The sequence below is a fragment of the Puma concolor genome, chromosome C1, assembly GCF_028749965.1.
Source record: "Puma concolor isolate L17-30 chromosome C1, mPumCon1.1.hap2, whole genome shotgun sequence".
NCBI lineage: Eukaryota > Metazoa > Chordata > Mammalia > Carnivora > Felidae > Puma > Puma concolor.
The window spans coordinates 77,370,068-77,391,218 of record NC_141674.1 but is presented as its reverse complement, the minus strand read 5'-3'; the positions used below and the strand labels follow the sequence as shown (position 1 = coordinate 77,391,218).

The 21,151-nt window shown below is 42.4% G+C and overlaps 2 long non-coding RNA genes across 2 annotated transcripts in view; both read left to right on the top strand.

Moving 5' to 3' along the window:
- Nucleotides 1-6,254: 6,254 nt before the first annotated feature.
- The window catches only part of LOC147578165 (uncharacterized), a 65,931-nt gene continuing 51,034 nt past the window's right edge, over nucleotides 6,255-21,151 (top strand). The window contains exon 1 of the long non-coding RNA XR_015254868.1: nucleotides 6,255-6,405. This is a non-coding gene — a long non-coding RNA (uncharacterized LOC147578165). The remainder of the gene's footprint in view (nucleotides 6,406-21,151) is intronic.
- LOC147578166 (uncharacterized) overlaps nucleotides 6,916-21,151 on the top strand; it is an 18,614-nt gene continuing 4,378 nt past the window's right edge. The window contains exon 1 of the long non-coding RNA XR_015254869.1: nucleotides 6,916-7,534. This is a non-coding gene — a long non-coding RNA (uncharacterized LOC147578166). The remainder of the gene's footprint in view (nucleotides 7,535-21,151) is intronic.

The window sequence follows — 21,151 nt, the reverse complement described above, 5'->3', positions numbered from 1 at the left end:
TCATAATTATTTGTGAAAAGAAACAACATTCAACACCCCCAAAAGATGTAATTTTGGAATTTCTAAAAGATTTAATTTTGCTATATAAAATCACATAACTTAGTCTTCTTCATATTTTCACCACAGACAAGTGCAATTTCTTCACTGACTGGCACGAACCTGAAGACAGGCACATGGACAGGTACCATGATTTCAATGATTTTCTCCAAAATCTATTACAAACTGGAAAATGCTTACCTTCGTCCTTCTATACTTAAAAGTAGCTTTTTTGGCTGTTTTTTTCAAAGACTATCATGTCTGTGACATGTAAGGCCTTGTGGCAACCACTCTGGAGAACCCCAAAACATGTAAGACCTAGCCCTTGAGTTTTAGCTGCTGATACCTTGGCTGGGCCAGAAGAACATGTCACAGAAGCAGGCAAATCTTGTGTTCTCTGCACCAAGTGTTTTATATTTAGTAAAGTCCAAATGCCAATGGATGGTTTTTGCTTTTTGTTTTTGGGGGTTTTTTGGTCTAGCTTAATTTCTTTCAGGTCTTATCCTTGTGTATCTTCACTAATGGGCAGCCAAACAGCAACGTTGGTTTTGATAGCACTAGGAAACCAGGAATGTAGTGCTGTAAGGGGTGAAGCTGATCAAAGGCCATAAAGGGACCATTACAGGAGTGTGTGAAGATTGTTGGATCCTGTGAATAGGAGCCCTGCTGCACATGGACTTGTCACCTCTGGGGTCTGTTCTTTCCAGCTCCTCACTGAGGCTCTCTCTCTAGCCCCCTGTGAGCAAATGGCTGAGGAAGCACCCCTGTTACCTCTGTGCTGTATGATTTTTCAACCAGCTCTCAGAACCGTATTCTAAGAATGTCTGAATCTGATCAGTTCCATAAGATGATTATGTTCTCACTACAAGTGAATTGTGAACTAAATGTATTGAGTTGGCAGCCAAGATCAATAACCTGCCTTCTTTTTTTTTTTTTTTTTTTAAGGAAGTTCCCTTCAGCAGAAACCATTATCAGACATTCTATCCATAACTCAGCACAGAGTTCTCTGGATTTGTCTAGTGGGAAAAATTAGATCTAACGTACTGCTAATTTAGCTCAAAAAGAAACAGCTCTTGTTTCTGAAGAATACACTGAGCAATGCTTGAGTATTTTGAAATAATCAACTAAGAAAAGGGTTTGAAAAACAAAATGAAATAGTGATTTCCCTCAACACACACCCAAGGCATGTCTGCATCGTCTTCAAGCCTTTCTTTCTACCAAACAAATCAACTCAGGTCAGCAGAGACAGCCTAATCGTTCTATCCTAATTTCATATATAAAGATCTTTGAGAGCCGGTATATTTTGGTTTAATCCCAACCTTTTTTTTTTCTTTTCTGTGAGTTTGTTTTACAATAAACATTTTGAACATTTCCTTTCTAAAGTGCCTCTCCTCAAGTATCTTGTCTAAATGGTATATCAAGTTCCAGTTTGGCCGATTGGCAGTGCTAAGTCCCACTTTATTTAACATGCAAGGCTAGGAATTGAAGCCTTGCCTAATTGGGGTCATTTAAGGAAAACACACAGGAAATGGGTTTCTTCTTACATATACCTAGGGAGATTTTGAAACACTATTGTCAGGCCATGCAAGCAATCCCTGAAACTTTTTCCCTTGGGTTATCAGAGTCCGAGACAATTGATGACATTACATCGGTCGTTCATTTTAGATTCGTGGAGCCTACAAAAATCAATAGTTTTCCATTATCAGGTCCAGCTGGGTCACTAGCCTGTCAATGAGCTGTTACAATTGCTGTACAGGGGTGAGCCTGACCAGTCAATTGCTGCTGACAAGAGGAAAACATGCTGACAGCCACAGGAACAAGTCAGAACACAGATTTGCACTTCAGTTTGTCATCCAAAGAGACTCAGAGCAAGGCCATTTTCAAGACACGGGGCACACTCTGTGGGAGGCTTGGGGGAGGGGCTACCGCCTGGTTTTATAGCACAAGCGCCTAAGGGCCTGTCGTAGCTCCAGCCAACCATCTCCTGCCGAGACTACCTGTAGTCACTGTCTTTGTTACTAAGAGGGGCTGTACCAGCCAGAGTGGTCCCTAAACACCATCTTCTATCCCATGATGTACCCAGCGTAAGAGTAGGAGGAAGGAACTGTACTTTTACTACAACCAACTCGATGTAATCATATGTATCTCGGAGAATGGAAAAACTTAAAAAAGGCCATACATGGGCCAAAGTCACCAAATAGAAACCGATATGACTAAACATGTTGCAAGTAAGTATTGACCGAAGGACAGAAAGAAGGTCCTCCAATGTTGATATATAGGCTCCCTTGTTCTGTCATTATTTATAACATTATCTATATTTTGATCTCAACTTGAGGTATTTTACTAAACCAAGCATCCTTCATTGGGGTCTCATTCACAGATACTCTGTCAGATTCAGTGCGGGCAAGCAGAACTGAGTTCAACTTGCCCTGCCCATAATTAGGAAGTGGGGGGTACAGTGGTCAGCTTCAATAAATATCTTAACTGCCTCACATTAATAAAATGGAGACAGGCTTGCCTTGCCTACTGTGAGAGGAAGCTCATCCAAATAAGTGACTCTGTGTGTGTGTGTGTGTGTGTGTGTGTGTGTGTGTGTATTTGTGTGTCTCTGGAAACTATCTATGCAGCAAGAAGTTTAGAAGCAACTGAAAGAAGTCCTTTCTCCAGAATAATTCATTTTGGGTCTAGACAGAATGCTTTCCTTTTTTAGTTGAATACATGAAAAATCTATCACATATTCCATTATTAGTGAAACCCAGAGTTTAGAAGACAGCTCTGAAGTTTTACTGGGTTTGGTGGCTCTCCTTAGTTCATAGAGAAAAGGACTGAGATGCCAGGAGAGTAAACACACACTGTCTGGGTTCCTGCATGTTGATGGACTTCGGAAGCAACGAGAACTTGTGCTCTGCTCTGGTCTCCTCATGCTGGTTTTATTTCAGATATCAAACTTATGAGCTCAAAAGGTAAATATTTTGAATTTGTTTCAATATTATGATTTTTAATGTTTCACTTGTATTAACATCTTTCAAGTATTAAATTCTAGCCCCCCCCCCTTTTTTTCTTAATGCCTCCAGTCTTGGATTTGATTCTTTTAGAAGTCAACATTCACTTGTGTTCTATCATCAAACAAAACTGGTAATCTACTGTATTACTGGAAGCCAAGTAGCTAGGCTTTTCTTCTTCTTTTTATATTACACCACCAAAAAAAAAAAGCATTTTCTTTAAATGAGTAAAAAAAAGTAGTTTTAACAAGAGCAAATTTGCCAGTAATTAGATGAACCAGTCTTATGTCTTCCAGCACTTGGAAGCATGAAATTCATCAGAACTCTCATAGCATTAATTAAAAAGAATTTATGTTTTTTTAATAAAATGCTTCATGTTTTAGCTCCTTTATTCCTCTACCAAATGTGATTATGTGGGGGCTGAAGGGAATTCAGGTTAATATGTTGACACACTTAACAATGCAGGGTCATGTTGCACAATACGCTTCACTGGTTTAGTTCAGTACACCCCCTGACAGGGCCTAATCATCCCCTGCCCTAAAGGCAGAGGGAAAGAGAGGATTTTAATTACTGCTCTGTATGCAAGTTTGCCAGCATTAAATTGAGACATAATTAGGCCTCTGAATTTTAATAATTGTCCTAGCTAATTGGGCAGACAAGTACGTTATGCAGCATGGCGTGATTAGATAATTAGTATTTCCAAATGACAAAATTGGGCTCTTGATTACAAATTCTACATGAAGGGGGAAAAAGGTAGCAAGCAGATCTTTACAAGTCTATTAAGGGAGAGTTTAGCGATGTTGGTAATTTAAAGTCCATTAGGAAGCAACATTTCATTCTCAGAGCCGGGGGTCTGGGACAAGGGCCTCTGGCCAACACTGGCCTCTCACTTAAGTCTCCTCCCCAGGGTGCTGTGATTTCTCTGGGGTCTGCTCATCCACTCTACCCACCCAACCCCCCACTCCAAGCCTAGTAGTCATCACTGACCTTGGGTAAGGTCTCTTTGGCTAGACACCAGATGGCAGGTGATAACTCTGAAAAAGAAGTCATGGGATGTAGGAAGGGTAGAACAGAAAAGGGGTAACCTACCCAGTAAGGGTATATGTATCTATTGTGTCTTTCCTCTGCAAGCAGCTGGTCTTTCCTTTTTCTCCCAGAATTCACCACTTTCATTGTGTCATCAGCTCCACTAGAATCTTTTTGGTGGAAAATCCTAAGTCAAAATCTTAAAATTTTGAGGTATTATATTATTGGGGTAAAGAGCATGGGCATTGGAGACTGGCCTGGATTTGAGATCATCACTCACTAGGAGTTTGCTCTTGGAGAAGTTACTTAGTTTTGCCAAATCTCATTTTCTTATTGCAAAATGAGGAACCTTCCCCCCATAAGTTTGTTGATAGGATAAAATAAGATAATGCATATAATTTAAAGCCCAATGCCTGGCATAGAGTAAATGCTCAATATTAGCTACTAGCTGTTAAATGCAAATTAAGTCAATGACTTTAGAAACTATAAGGTGGAAGTGCTGGGTCTGGCTCTTTACTATGCTCTTCACTCACTCAAATGAGGCAAGGCTCCCTGGTTCCTGTGCTTCCTAAAAGAGGGACATCGTGTTCCATTTATGCTGGAGGATGCCCAATGGCAACAGTTGCCTTTACAACTCAAATGCCCAACCAGTTTTCCTTTCTGTCCATTTTTAAGAGGTTAGCATTGCAGCAAGCCTGGCCATTCAGAAATCATGGGGGCAGTTAATCTAAGAAGAATGTGGTATAAACTCTGGATCTTACCCCACCTTGTGACTCACTCTTCACAAATGTCACTTTATTGCCCATAGAGGCATGCTCCTGGCAGCTAAACTTTTCTCACAAAAATCAATAGGCTGGGCTTCAGAGTTGTTTTTCAGGCAAAAGGAATATTAATTGGATACAAACCAGGATCCTTCTAAAAAAATGATTGAGGGGCACCTGGGGGGCCTCAGTTGGTTAATCCTCCGACTTCAGCTCAGGTCATGATCTCGCAGTTTGTGAGTTTGAGCCCCATGTGGGGCTCTGTGCTGACAACTCAGAGCCTGGAGCCTGCTTCCAGTTCTGTGTCTCCCTCTCTCTCTGCCCCTCCCCTGATCATGCTCTGTCTCTGTCTCTCTCAAAAATAAATAAACATTAAAAAAAATGATTGAAAGGTGGTTGATGGATGATAATGTGATGATAGCTTGTTACAGGAAATTCAGAAGTTCTGGATGTATATCCATGTGTAGTCATTAAAGATGACTGTAAGGGCAAAATAACCATGTCTCCATAGTTTGGTCCAGTCAAGACTGTCTACCAGACTGAATGAGAATTTTGAATGACTTTCTCAGAGTTTGTGCGTTGTGGCAGATTCCAATTCAGAATGCAGAGTTCTCTCTGTAGGTAAACTTTATATCACCATGGCATAATCTCTACAGTACATAACACCTGAATATCAGAGAGAAGAAGGCAACAACCTGAGACCTGAGGAAGACAAGGCACTTAAGATTAAGTATAGAATGCAACCATTCTGCCAGAAGTTTAAGAAGGGAAGAATAAGATATTATTCTCCTGGGTGGGAGGAAGGCCAGAGAGAAAGAGTGAGGATTCTTATGCCTGATCTCTATTTACATAGCAAGGTAACCACTCCTCTTGGGGCTTTGAGCCTCTGTTGTTCACAGGGACCCTTCTCTCGGGGTCACACGAGTGGCCTGGAGAGTTGGTGCAGAGTTCTAGCCTCACTGCACTTCCCAGATGCCAAGAGGAAACATCACCGTGGGCAGAGGGTGGGAGAGTTAATAACTGTCATAAGACTTTTCTTCCTCTGCCATACAATGCTAGAGCTTCTCTCCCGCTCTTTTTGAAGAAGTGCGTTTATGACTGATCGCTCAACACCTTGTTGGTTCTGATTGCAGAAAACACACCTTATAAATATATGATAACCATCCTGTAATAGAGAGTGTGACAATTTACTTCACAGTGCGTTTCGGGCTGCTAATTGATCGTTTCAGTCCAGGGACGATTTGGAATAAATTATAGCCATCAAAAGGATATCACAGCTCATTTTGGTGGAAGGCTTTCCATGTCGCTTCGCGTACGTCTCCAGGAGAGCGCCGATTGCACCAGCTGACGGAGAGGAGGGGTGGGAGCCAGCGGCGGAAAAGGAGGCCAGCGGAGCGGGGCGGGGCGGGGCGGGGCCGGCGGTGGCGCGCGTCTGCGCGCGCGCGCGAGACAGCTGCAGGTCCGCGGCCGGACGGTAGAGGCCTCCCTTCTGAGGAGGCGGCGCGGCCGCAACCGGCTGGGGCTCCGCTCCCAAGCTCGCGGGTCCTTCCCGACGAAGTCCCTGCGCGGCCCGACCCAGTGTGAGTATTCCCCACTCGCTCTCTTCCTCCCGCAGGCGGCACCGCCTGTTCATTAGAGGTGAGAGCGTCCGCCGGGCAGAGGGCCCTGCTGGGGGCGGGGGTGCTCACGTGCGGAGGGGCTCACCTCCGGCTCGCTGCTGCCCCTCAGCGGGGCTTCCCCAGGGGGTGGGTGGGGGGAGGGAGGTAGAGGTGCTTTCGCGGGGCGAAGCTCTTAGCTCCCGGAGCCGGACTAGCGAAGCTTGGAGTCGCCGCGGCCCGGTTGGGGGCTTTGTGTGCAGTTTAGAGTCCGTAGCTCTGCTTTTCACGGCGCAGTTGGGGAAGAGGGCTCATGACAGACCCAGGCTCGCGGCGAGTCTTGCCCACCGCAAACCCCAGGGGAGGGCGAGGAGAGCGCGGGTCGGGCGGTTGGCAACGCGAGCCCGCGTGGGGGTCGCCTGTGCCCGAGGTCGCGGGGCCGGCGAGTCGCTTGCTGGGGGATGCGGTGAGAGCGCCGGCCAGAAAGGTTAGGTGCCAGACCTTGCCCACCCCTCACCCGAGAGGTGTGGAGCCGATCGCACCCCCAGACCCTCGTTTCGTTTTTATTTCCCAGCAAAGTGTGTGCCGTCGCCTGGCGGTCATGGAGAAGGGGGACGCAAAGGCCTAGCCCTGGATGGGATTCGAATTTGAAAAAAAAAAAAAAAAAAGTTTTTCCTATTCCTGTCGCAGGCACTTGCCTTTCTGGTCTCCCCGCCTCGCCCACGAGACCTCCAGGCAACTTTTATTCTCTTCCTAAGTTGAAGCGTAAGCAGGGTTGAGGCCCTTCAGCTCACACGTAACCAACCCCTCTGTCCCAAGTGCTCAAAGTCGGGGCTTCGCGCGGTGCTCTTAGTTGTTTAGTCCTCTGTCACGCTAATACGTTATGTCAGTCTAGGGCACGGATGTTTCCATGCAGGCGATTTTGACAGCAATCACCATACCAAGCTATTATGAAGTGTGATGTCAGTGCGTTCTGGAGGACGGATAATATATAAGCCAGTTCTTGACACGCTATCTTACAAGGAAACATCTGAGACCATCAGGAAGAGGCATTTTAATTCACACACCAAAAATATTTTGTGTTTGGTTGACATCTTTCAAAATGCTGAAAGAGGTAGTAACATTTACCATTTTGTAGGTATTTATCAATATACTCACAAAAGTCCCCCAGGAAGGAGGAGGGTTTTATCTTCTTGCTGTTCTATCATATATGCCGAGGAACAGAGATGTTATGTGTCCTACCAAATAGTCCACAGTAAGTCAGGGAGAAGGCGCTATTTATGAAACCAAACATCTTCTAAAACTGGAATAATTGGAAAAGTGAGGAAACTAGTTGTGCAAGAAAATCATCTGGTAGCTTAAATGAGAGACACATATGCTTTTAGTACAAGTGCTGGGTATGTGAAACGTACAGTTTATCTCAGGTATGGAATTCAGGTAAATATTGTGTAAAGCTCCAGTCTTAATGACTACTTAGGTATTACTCTTGGGTATTAAAGACTGATTTTATCAGGAGTCACTTAAAACAAGGGATTAAGTTCAAAACTATTGCGAGGGCCCTGATGAATGAATTCTGACATCTGAAGTCATCCAAATCTAAGCAAATACTTTAGGCTTGATACTATATAATACAAACTGTATTTACACGGACCAAATTCTGTAGGAGTCACTTTTACCATGGACTCCGCATGTGTTGACTCAAGGTATGATTTTCTTTTCCTCCATTCATTAATTCAATAAGTATTTATTCATTATGTTATAGGTCCTCCGTTTCACTTTGCCATTGAACATGATCCCCATAAGCAGCTAATAAATAATTGTTGAAGTGTAACTAGAATACGTGTATCTTCTCCTGGCTCCAGGAAATTTGAGGAATATTATTATGAAAGAGTTAAAAACTGTGGCTTTTCATGTATACAAATGAGAAATTGGATTGATTACTCTCAAGTAGTAAGTCAAGGAAAGAAAAATTGCAGGTCAGGAAGTTTTCTCCAGCTAGTGAGTGCCCTGTCCCTACCCAGTGGCATGTGTTTGTTTGTTTGTTTGTTTGTTTTCCCCTCCTTAAGGCTTTAAAGACAATGTTTAAAGGGCTTGCGTGATCGAATGGGCTTATGACATTCTTTTAATTATTTTAGAATGTCAAGTTTTCCTAAAAATGTCTTGTTCCTCATATGGTATACTGGACTATTTGGTTTTGTGTGAGTAAAGGCATGATATTTTTAGTTAAAATCAAAGCCACATACTCCTTTCTCTCCCAATCTGAAATAAGAATGGCCTACAGTTAAGTCAAGCAAACAAACACATCCCAAGTAGTCACAAATACACCTGGTTAAAACTCATTTTCATTGGTTTAATAGAAATAGAAAAAACATACCCAATATGTCTATCCCGATTATTTATAGTTTGAATGTTTTTGTGGATAATGCTTCAGATAATTCAGAACAATGCCTATATTCTTGAATATCAAGACATTTCTGTGTGAAATATATAAGATGCACCTAAAGAATGTCAAATTTTGTGAAGTACAGTAATAGAAGATGTTAAGAATAATTTTATCTCTACTCTAAATGTGTGCTGTAGAGCTGAAACTGGGTAACCAGGATATGACTATAAACTGATATAGACAACTATACCAGGACTTGCACATATATTTTAGTGTGTCTTTATCCAGCTAGTCATCCTGGAAGTTTGCAATGATGCGTTCATTGCTGCCATTGATCAAACCTGTTTTGGAGCTCTTCATTAGGCACTGTTTTCAAAACTCACAGCACATCTTGTTAAAAAGCCTAGGCAGTGGTAAGTCATCTTCTTTTGTAGACTTTCAGTGCCCTGAAGAGTAGGGAGACTGATCAAGTCAGGGTAGTATAATTTGGGATCAAAACAATCAGAAGGACAATTAGATGGCTTTCTTTAGTAGCTTTTAAACTAGTTCTAAAGTCATTATACAAACATAGTTTGGATAATGGCAGCACCATTGGAATAAAAGTAGCTGCCAAGGGACAGCTTTAAGAAAAGTGCTCATTTGGAGCTGTACATTCTCTTTGATTGTCAATGAATTATTAATTTAACAGTCATATACATGTATAGTACAATGGTATACAGTACAGAGACATGCTCAGAAAGTTATGTTGTCAAGAATTTGGTTGATCTGGATTTTATGAGAGTTCAGTTTTGCTGCTATGATTACAAAAGCTGTTAAGTTCTAGAATATGGAAATGGATAGGAAAAATTCAAGATGTCATGGGCTAAATTCAGGATTGCCATATATAGTTCTATAGAATTGGTGCTCACATTCCTTGAAATATAAAAGAATCATACTCAGTTAAGAAACCAAATTTCACCTGTATTCTATTTTGTGAGCAAGGCATTCACCATTACCAAAAAATTCAGTGATCCTTAGACTGTAGGTTAAATGTAACCTGTGGGTTGAAACGTTTGTCATTTTTAGTAGTTGGTTGTGAATACAGACCCCAAAGTAGATATGTAGTAGAACCACTGTGTACTGCTTTAAGTTAACAATATACTATCAAAATATAGAATCATGAAACTCCTCACCCAGTGAAGTTAAACTCTTATATTCAAGACCAGAATATGAGAGAGGGAATAGAAAGACTACGAAAAGAGAAAGAGGTAGGTCATGGGACTTTTGAATCATAATTAGTTGAATTTATTTGAGGGAAGAGTTTATAATTCCTTTCCAAAAACCACTAGCAAACAATTTAAAATCTGAGGGAATAGTTGAGATTCAACTCCAGCTGAGACTGTATGGAGTACCAAGAAAAGCAGAAAGAATGTAATTAGCTGAGTAGGAATTTTTCTAAGAGTTCAGGTCTAATACCTTAGTATTATATAAAGGGCCACGGGATCATTAGTGATTAGCAGGGATTCAGACCATAATGATGAGAGATCAAGGCCAGGGGACAAAGATGAAAGAGCCTTCCAGCTTAAACTGAATGTTGCAAATGCTGGTGCACTTACATAGGGAAGGTCAGCCAGCAGATAAAGAAATAGGGCAACAGTCCCAAAGCAACAAATGTGTTCTTCTCTTTCACCCAAGAGTTAGATTGGATATGGAGACTAACCAAGTTTGAGCTGAGACGAAAAGAATGACCTTATTTCAATCGTTTATAAGGTCTGGAAATTTGAGTCCTGTCTGCTTTGATGAGCTTGGATATTGCCCAGAAATTAGGGAAGGGGACCTGCTGGGTCCTGGATACCAGGGCTACATACCCAACTTAAAGGTCAGTGAACGAGGTAGACAGATCCAGTTCTTTTCTGCGTAGACCTGGTTTGTCCATTAGGTAGACTAAACAACTCCTAAATTTTACATTATAAGTACAAGGGAATATTAGGTACCCAGGAAATCCTCAATAGATATGACAATGGTGGAAAAATAAGTGACGTGATGTTAGCCTTTCTTTTGAAATGGCTAGCCTAACCATTATGTCTATTCATCTTCTATAGACTTAATAAACATCCAAATGTTTCTTACTTTGAGTCGAAATATTAAATTTTGTGTATAGGATTGGGGTGAGGAGGCTCTTAGTAGTTTAAAGCCCATCTCTTTATTAATAGGGTCCTGGTGGTAGATTTACAAAGTTCACATGTGGATCCAGAATATAGGAAAGGTGAGAAATTGCCCTGAAAATTGGGAAGTATCATGTGGTAGAAAGAAAACTGGACCAGGAGTGGAGACCAGGTTTACCATGTACCAATTGTGTTACTTGGAGTAAATTTTGGTTTCCTTTTAGGCAAAATGTATATCAATCATAGTGGTACCCCATGGATCTACTTCAAAAGGTAGTTTTGATCCTAATCTGAGACGAAGTAAATGGAAGGACTTGGTTTATTAAATACTGTGCAAGTGCAGGATTTTGTGTGCCACTGCACAGGTTTTGTAGGTAAAGGTAAGGGTTGTAACTCTTGAGCTATACACATATTTAAACCAAAATATAAATGAAGATGGAAACTTACCTTTGGGAACTTGGGAGAATAGAGTGGTTTTAGCATGGATACTAGAGACAGGTGGATAATGTAGTCATTATTTCTCCTTTCTCAAGTTCATAAGAAGTAGTACTCTGTTGCCATTGCAAGAGATTTATAAAAAATAAAATAAAAAGCTTCCTGAAGGGCTGTTGGTTGTAAAGAAACCTGCCAGCTTGCTTAATACTATCAAGTCCAGATCTTCAGCATTGGCACTGAAGACACGCTCTCCATGTGGGGGGAAAAGTAGCCAGACTTCCAGGCCTTGTTTTTTGTACTCTCAGAAGTTCTTCTTTTCTTAGACATTTCATTAATTCCCATTGCCATCTTCATATCTTACGGGAGGACAGAAGCTGATTGAAGTTCCATATATTGGTGTAATTGGTCAGCTGTGAACATTTTTTTGCAATTGTTATTCCTCCCACAGGAGCAACCCATTTTTGCTGCAGAGATAGCACAACCTCCCCCCAACCCCTTGCAGGCTTAAAAAAAAATTAACACTTGTATCTTTTATTTTTTCCTACTTTCCTCTGTGTATTTAAAAGTTACAGAGGCTCTTTTTCTTTCCCCAGCAGCAGCTCCAGCTCACAGAAACACAAGTACAGATACAGATAAGACAGCATCATTGGCTCCCACCAACAGGGGGCATGGCTCCAAGACAGGAGGGGAGAATAGAAGGAGAGGTCTGGGATGTTATGGGGCAGTATGCACTCATCTTTCCTTCTGTCGAGTTTCAGAATCTACCCTACTAAAGAGTAAAAACAGTGCCCCTTGTCTGAAGTCATTGGTTAAAGGGAGGTTTCCTGGAAGTTTGTTGAATATCTTCCACACAGTGATACTTCATGAATTCACATTCTGTGAGGCACAGTGTATTTGAGCCAGTGTTGTATATTGCAGCATTTGACTGGTTTCAGGTAGTCTGTGTTTGAATATCACATCTGTTACTTGCTGAGTGGTTTGGGCAAGTTTCTTAATCGCCCCGAGCCTTGTTTTCTTTATCTGCAAAATGACAATAATAATAGTATCTGCTTTTTAGGATTGTTGTACCTGATTGTTTAGGATTGTTGCTGTGTGCTCAGCAAATGGGAGCTATATTTTTAGGCTCTGGGGAGTGAGAAAGAAATACAAAGGAATTTCCATTTTCAAGGAGCTTACAATGTGGTTGGAAGGGACTGAGTAAAAGAAAACTGACAAGACCGTGCAGGGCAGAGAATAGGCATGCCATATAAGTGTTGCAGATAATGAAGAGTTCAGCAGTCTGCCAAGGACTAGGATGAATGGTGAAAGATTTCAAGATAGAGGTGGGAATTATCTTTGGGATTTACAGGCTGGGTGGGATTCAGATATATATGGTGGAGTTGAGAAGGCATTGCGGATGGCCGGGAGAAGTAGTGATCAGAACACACAGTATAGCAGGGGTGGGAGTATGCCAGAGTGGAAAGTAAACCAGCTTTTGAGCTAGATATATAAGCATAAGAATCCTGTCTCTGCGGTGAGATTTTGGTTGGATAAGTATCTTAACTTCTTTAGTCTCAGTTTCTACAACCTGAAAATGGGTGTAATCATATCTCCTTAAGTTGAAGGGATTAAATAAGATAATGTGGGGCACCTGGGTGGCGCAGTCGGTTAAGCGTCCGACTTCAGCCAGGTCACGATCTCGCGGTCCGTGAGTTCGAGCCCCGCGTCGGGCTCTGGGCTGATGGCTCAGAGCCTGGAGCCTGTTTCCGATTCTGTGTGTCCCTCTCTCTCTGCCCCTCCCCCGTTCATGCTCTGTCTCTCTCTGTCCCAAAAATAAATAAACGTTGAAAAAAAAAAATTAAAAAAAAAAAAAAAGATAATGTTTGTAATGCCTAACATGGTGCCTGCCACCTCACAGGTGTTCAATGAAATTAAGATAATCCATGTGGTGTTTTGAGAGGACAATGGGAGGGCTGTCTGAAGAGCTGTCTTGCCTTGTGTAAACTAGTAGTGGAAAACAAACCAGAAATGTCCAGTTAGGGAGAGTGGTGAGGAGGCTTAAAGGCCAATTTAAGGAGGTAGGGCTGTTACAGGCTATCAGAGCTATCCAGGGCTTTCCAGTAATGTGAGGGTTTATGGTAGTTAATATCAAGGCACTCTGAAAGCTGTTTTGGAAAAAGGAAGAAACTCACTTTGCACATGTAAGGTGACAGGTGTATAGATTAGGATAGTGGAAGGGTTACCAGACCTGGTTGACCTGGTCTCTCTAAAGTTTTTTTTATAGACAGAGCTAAAGACTAAACAGTGTGGATTTAGGGAACCTTTGTGTTTTGTTTTGTGTGTAGACTCCTAATAGTGTCACTTGTCCAGAATAAAATCAGTATAGACCCACAACTTTGGAAAATAGAACTCGATGTTCAGGGACTGTAAAAGGTGGGAACTAACTTTAATGCTAAGTAAGTCCTAGAACTTGCTTTAGCTTAAAAAATAGCCCTTTAAAAATTTTTGTTCCTTTCTCCTTGTTAATGAAAATGAGTTTGTGCCTTTCGTTGGTTTCCAGGAAGACACAAGTACAGGTCATTTGTAGCAGTGTAGAGTTTGAGGTTAGGATTGTAGTCACATTGGGTTAAACGGTGAGGTAGCAAAATGATAATTTTGATGACTTTGTTTGGTGACATTGTGATTTGGATGAGAAAATGCTGTCCTTTCCCTTTGGTTTAGAAGTGATTTAATTAAAAATACAAACCTAGGAAACAGTTTTGGATACAAGGGGATTTATTTATATTGTCTCTCATTTTCTCCTCACCTCTCTCTTTTTTCTGCCCATTGTAGTTTTGTAATGGGAGAATAAATGGTAGAGAATTGTTTTTCTAAAGAAAGTTGCATTGATTATATGGACACCAGTTTTTAAAATGTGAGGAAATTGCAACTACCTATTACTTTTCGGTGGTAGGCCTTAAACATATTAAGCAGGAAAGGATAACTGACCTACCATTGATTTCCTGAATTTCACTGTTCTCCCATCTGGGGGCAAGGGCAACATGGTGCTAATAGCTCTGAGGTGTCTGGGGTGTCCCGGTAGTTAACTGTAGCCAAGTATAGCTTCCCTTGGAAGGAGGATGCACATGCCAAGGGGATTGTGCACAGTGGTTGACAAACATAGAAAGGGGATAAATGACAAAGGAAAAGGCAGGCCCTGTGAGGTTAGAGGCAAAGCAAGCTGGCTTAGTCCTGTTGCTTCTGAGCAGGGGCAAGGAGTGTATTTCATTTCTCATCCCTTGAGTTTATTTAAATTATCTGTTGGGGTGGGGGTGGAAATAAGGCTGATTAATACTAAGATGCAAACATGAGGATTATACCCAGCTTCTGATACTCCTTTTCACTCCATCTTGGAAACTGAAGACCACAAAAGAAACTTGTTGGAAAGGAAGGAAGGAGAGAAAGCAAAATGTATTCCTCCACTTTTTAATGAGAGGTGTTTTTTGAATATATGCTATTTGGTATTTTATATAATGGTATTTTTGGTATCCATGCCACCCTAACAGATCATCCACAGTAGCTCCTGGCTGAAGCCCTGGCCAGCAGGGTTTGAACCAGGGGCAGGTGGTATTGGACAGAGGGTATTCAGGGTGCTGCTGTCATTAATTTTGCTGAAAGAGCCTCATCAGAGACCACATGTCCCCTCCTTGGTGGGTGGCATTGAGCCTTGGAGAGGGCCTCCATGCAGTTTTCAGCCTTGCCCCCTCCTCCAACCCTTCTGCCTTCTGCTTCTGCAGTGGGACCTCTCTCTCTCTCTCTCTCCCCCCCCCCTTTTTTTTTCAATTAAATGAATTAATTACCAGGCGTTTAACTTTTTGCCAGACTCTTTCATTATGCCCAGAGTTGTTGCTGAGCGGCAAAGGGAAGTAATAACATTCGCAGTGAGGGGCAAATCCTGTTAATGAACAAATTAAAGTTCAAACAGTGATTCAAGTTCACAACCTCTCCGTAGCTCTTCCCTTTAATAAGAGTTATACATGTTACTTTCCTGCTCTTTTCTCCTTTTTATTACTTTTTAAGCTTTTCATCAACACTGCTGGGGCATATTTGAGGCTCCCAGCCTTTCAGCCCTGACAAGGACTGGAGCACTTATAATCCCATCTTAATTTGGCAACTTTTGTAAAACACATAAAGGGCCCAGGGTCACTTTTGGTCACCAGGGCCCAGTGACCATCTAGCTTCCACCTCCTTCTAGGGCTCTGTGGGTTGCTTCTCTCCCTACACATTCCTCTTCAGCAATCAGGATCTGATCACTCACCTTTCTGCCCCTGGGCACCGCTTTGCCAGGTGGGGCTGCAAGGGTCTGAGCCTTTGCCTCTCTCTGTCCTTCTCCTGTTGTCTTCTCCACCTACTGGTTGCAGCCTTTAGGGGGAAGGGGACTTGGTGAAAAGAGGGAGGACCTTCAGACTAAAGGCTGGGAACCTTTACAGGGAAAGGATCCCCTCCTGGCCACCATTGTTACCAAATGTTGCTTGCCTCATTTAGGGGACCACGCAGATGCTGAAAGGCCCAAGCCTCATTGGCCCAAACCAGAGCCAGGCAGGGACCTGGTGGGGAAGGAGCCCAGGCGGTATTGGGTGCCTGCCTACTTCTCTCTCTCCCTCTTTTTTTCCCCCTCCCCATACTGTGGATTGCGTGGGGGTCTTTTCCACCTCCGTGCCTGGCTTCTCACCACCATTCCCTGAGCGTGGCTTGATATAATCACCATGACAACTGCAATCTACGAGCATACACATAATAGAGATGAAATAGACAAAAGATTAGCATGCCATGAAAAGTACAATAAGTTTCTTATTTAGCATTTAGATAACTGTCTTTCCTTCGGAGCAAGCTTCAAAGTTGAAGCCAGTTTAGACCAAGAGGATTAATTCTTTCTCCCGCATGCTTCATTGAATCTCTCATTACCAAACTTTGTCTGTATTGATGTAAGATTTGATTGAAGATTAGAGCATTTAGCAAATCTTGCTTTTCTGCATGTATCAGGTCCTTTCAAGCACGGATCGCAGTGCCCAGTGGTCAATACCCTTACTTTTATCCAGTGTCTGCTTCATTTAAACTTAATCAACTCCATCAACGAACTGGAACAGGGAAACGTCCCTGCGGTAAGAATGTTGTGCTTTTGTGGGATAATTCTTTGCTCTTTCCCGATCCGTTGCCGTTAAACCTAAAATTGCACTATGATGAACTTTTTTTTTTTAATCAATATGATAATGACAATTGGGCCTGAATGCTCTGGTAGGACTTAGACTTGAGCTGAATCTGGTTTCCATCACTAAAACAACTTCTGGTCCTATGATAGTCCGCCTCCTTTTGTGTGGCTTTAATACCTTTTCTTCCCTGACATTGAATATTGCTCAAGCTGGAAAATGATGCATCTTTGTAGGGAAGGCTCATATGTCACAGCCAGAAAGTGAAGCAGACCGATTGGTTGTGTGAATTATCTGACTTGCTGCAGTGAATTATTTGCACTGTTTCCCTACCTAGTCAACAAGTTCCTGAGGTATAGTAGAGATCAATCAAAACTGACAGCCTGCATGTGAAGGCTTTACTGTGTAAATCTGGCGCACTCATCCTAGCCATGCCGGCCCTGGCATCTGTATATCATTTTTATACTGCTACCAGTAGAGCAATTTCAAAAGTATTTGCAAGGAAAATGCGTGTCCCCATCTGTTCCTAGAAGCATAAATGTGCCACCTTCAGAGGGTTTTCACTGGTAATCATATCTTTAATGATCAACAGACTAGTGATATATATTTTTCCATAAAATGGGGTTTTCTTCACTTTATTGTGATTGGCTAGAATAAATAGCTTTTCCATATGTTCGGGAGATAAAATATAAGATTAGCAGAGGTCGTTTGTTGGATAGTAAACAAAAGAAACAATTCATTCCAAATAATCTTTGAACAGAAGCAATGACAAAATTAAGTTGCAATAACAGAGCATCTGAGGCCCCACATCAAAAAACAGACCTTGTTCCTCCTTGGAAAAGGAGCCGTTTAAGAGTAGAAACTTAGAGTCTCCTAGAGGACTCTGGTGGCTTATTTTCATGAGGCAGGGGAGGGAAGGAGCAGGGTAAGATGGAGAGGCTAGAATAATACTTATTTGTTCTACTTCTGTTTTAAAGTCATATTTCCTATCCCTTTATTTTTTAAATTTATTTTGCAAATTCCTTTCCCTTTATTTTACCTGCTATTTGCCCATCTTCACTGCAGCACCCTCGGTAAGTGTGTTCCGAAAGTAAGAAAATGCAACCTTGCTGAATTTCTCTTCAGGCCTATAAGGAGATAGGGATGATTCTTGTACTTAAAAAATTAAAAGGCTGGCTTCCTCCATGGTAGATTTCTCTTCTTTCATAGAAAAGGGTGACCTTGAAGAGCCGAGCACAGTACCTGCCTTTAAGTGAAATTCCAGAGCCATGCAAAAGCTGTCTCAAGATAGCCAAGACCCACCAGGAACCCCCTGGGAAGTGTTCTTAGCAATCTGATCCCACCTATGTAGGTTACAGTCTGAAGATACAATCAGGCCCTGACCTGCCTCCCCACACTTGTACCCACGCATGTATTCTCCACACTCAGCACCCAAGAGGCCCACCCCTTTTCAAATGCAGACATTCTTAGTTCTGTAGACACTGTTAGAAGTTTGGAAACTTCTCCAGGATCTCTGTTAGATGTTTCCACTGCCTAATTAGTAATCTTCAATCCTATTTTATTTGCAGAGTTGGGAGAGAACCTCCTGTTCCACAAAGGACTGACATTAGTTGTAAGATGCCTGAATCTATGTAAACAATGTCTTCAGCTTTCAGGCTCTCCAGAAAATAGGTGTAGAGCTGTTTAGACCTGTTTTCTACAAGTCAGGAATTGAGAACGAGAAGTTGGGATGGGAGTTTCTCTGAAACATTGAAATTAAGAGCAGTTAGGTTAACTGTTCAGCTGATTCTTTATTGTTATATTTACCCCCTTGGGACAATGTGGGTGTTGGGGGGGGGGATTCTGTCCTTTCTGTATATGTTACCCTCTTCACCCCCGTATTCCCCAGATTTTTTTTTCCTCTCTCCAAATGCCTACTGCTCTCACTGCAGCAGGAGTGTATAGGTATTAGTTTGAAAATTGGAAATGTGGTGTTCAGGCTGATCCCAAGCAGAAAGTCTATTAGCATCTTAGACCTAACTTGTGTTAATTTCCTGGCCCCAGTGAGGCTTGGGAACACTGACAGATCAGTAGAAAAAATAGCTCACTTAAGTCTCTGGCCAGAAGAAGATGGGAAAGCTACCAACAAAAGATTTTCTTTTAAAATTTCCCCTTAATCTTAGAAACATAATCTTATAGGCTGGGTTGTACATAGGTAAGTGTAGACTTTATAGGATTTACAGGTAGATCACATTTTGCCTGATCTGAAACCGTATTTGCTATAATATTACAATTAAGACTGAAAGAAAGGGAAGTCACACTTGTGGTTGCCACATTATATTGTGATATACTGCAGATCTGCAGTCTGGAGTGAATATGCTTGCTACAAGGAAATTCTGGCATGTGTTGTGTATGAATGAAACATGATTTACACTCAGTTCAAAAAATTGAATTTCCTGATTTCTATATATCTTAGTTTGAAACCCATTTTGCATTGAATTTCTGTGTTGTTTTTAGAAAATGAAAAGAAGTAAACTCACCAACTGATTTTATGTGGGAGAAATAAATGTGTGATGTTTGCTCCTTCCCTTGTCCAGGAGGACGAGGCTGTTAACTATAGGTGGGACATTTCCCACTCTGTTCTCCTGTGTCCAGGGGTCCTGTTTAACCTACAGATCTCTGCCAGGAATATTGCTGTCCACACGGGAGTGGAAGACACTGCAGAGCTTACCTTTGGGGCTCAGGTTGGCTGAAGCTCTGAACCATAGAAATGCAGGCATCCAAGGTTTTCCTAAACACTAGATTGGAGCCATTTGCAACATACAGTCCTTTGCTGCTTCAGAACCACAGACCCTCTACATGTGCATATCCATAGCAGATATGGACAAGCATTGCAAATTTTAAAAACAGACGTATTATGTTCAGGGTGAAAATTACTGCAGCAACAATGCCATCTCTTTCCCTCCAAAGTCTCACTGCCACCAAGCAACCTCATCAATAAATCCAAGCTTATTTCACTGAAAATGTACTTAATTCCAGAAAAATTACTAGATATATGTATGTAGCAATATTATTTGTTAACCAGTTTTATGAAAAAAACCTCTCCCACCTTAGAAGAAAATATTGAACCTTAAACTCTAATTCAGATATTTAAAAACATGTAGTTTAATACAGTGTTATTTTGCATATAGTGTCTCATGATTGTAATATGCATAGTATTTGGTTTTTTTAGATACCCCTTAACTAGACGGGAGCAAGCAGTATGGTGGTTTGCAAAGAAGTTCAGATTTTAAAAATAAGCTTAAGGAATTGCCTGTTTTGATTAAGGAAAATAAACTCAATTGATTGTTAAAACAAAATGAACTATTAAAACTTAGTGCCAATTAACAATCTTTAAATTACTGATAAAATGCCACCTGGATCTTAAAAATGCCAAGGTGTTTAAAGTTATCCGAAAATGAAAAATTTGGAGGAATTGAAGTACCTTTTTTGTTCTCCCTTACTCTGAACAGGATACTAGTAATACTTTGTCACTCCTGGCTTTTACTGGGAATTTTCATCTTGTTCCAGAAGGAAATAGCAGAAAAGCAACTTTTACAGTTAATAGCCTCAGTCTAAAGAACGTTATTTCTAGGCAGAATTTCTACAGTCACCCTTGTCTGTGAACACTCGTTAAGGATGTGTTTTAATTTTAGGTCAGAACAACTGGGTTAAGATCTGGAGAAGACATTGAGTTTTCCCTATGGGGGAAGGAGGGGGAGAAAGGAAGCTAAATGAGTTTTACTGTGCGGCGGAAGGACTACTCCAGGCACCAGTGTGGTAAGGAAAAGTGGATTTGTAAGCAGCGTTCTTCTGCCCGTCCATGTCTTAACCCACTTGGAGCCATTCACCTTGGGAGCAGGTTGCGGGTGGTCACTAGAGACCTCCATCTCGCTCACTTCCTCTCAATGGCCTTTTGCCCAGACTTAAGGTACCTTCTTCCAGGATTCCCCTCCCCCATCCCAACACAAACGGCGATGGACGTGACAGCTGTTTCGTGAAGCCTGCTGGTCATCCCGGAGGGGGGCAATCCTGTCCCCTCTGGGCGTTCAGAATCCTACTTTAGGATCCTCCCACTCCGCAGTGCTGAAAGTCAGCGAACAGTTCTGGTTCGGGGCTTCGGGGACACGTGACCCGCGGGCAAAGTCCGGGAACCGTCGGTGGGTGACGCTAGGCGCGACTCAGCCGTTCCGCAGCCCGGCGCCTTCTGACGCCTTCTGACAAACCTGGCCGCGAGCGCGGAGCGCGGCGGCCAAATGACCCTGGACCCAGGTCCGGTCCGACCCCCGTGAGCAAGTGTCAGCCTGAGGATGCACCCTGCCCTGGCGGGGCTGGAGGTCGACCTTTTGCACAGGAGAGGCTGACTTGAGAGCACAGACACGTCCCCAGTTACTACTCGCCGCGGGTCAACCCCGAAGCAGGCGCGCAGGGAAAAGGTGAAATGGGGACTGTGCCCTTGCTGCCCGCCCTTGCCCCTCTTTGTGTCCCAAGACATCGCCTCGAGAGTACAGACACGGCTCCGGGCCGCAGGGCCAGAGACCCTGTGGTTTCATTCCCCTTGGCTTCAGGCGAAGGCTGAGATGGTC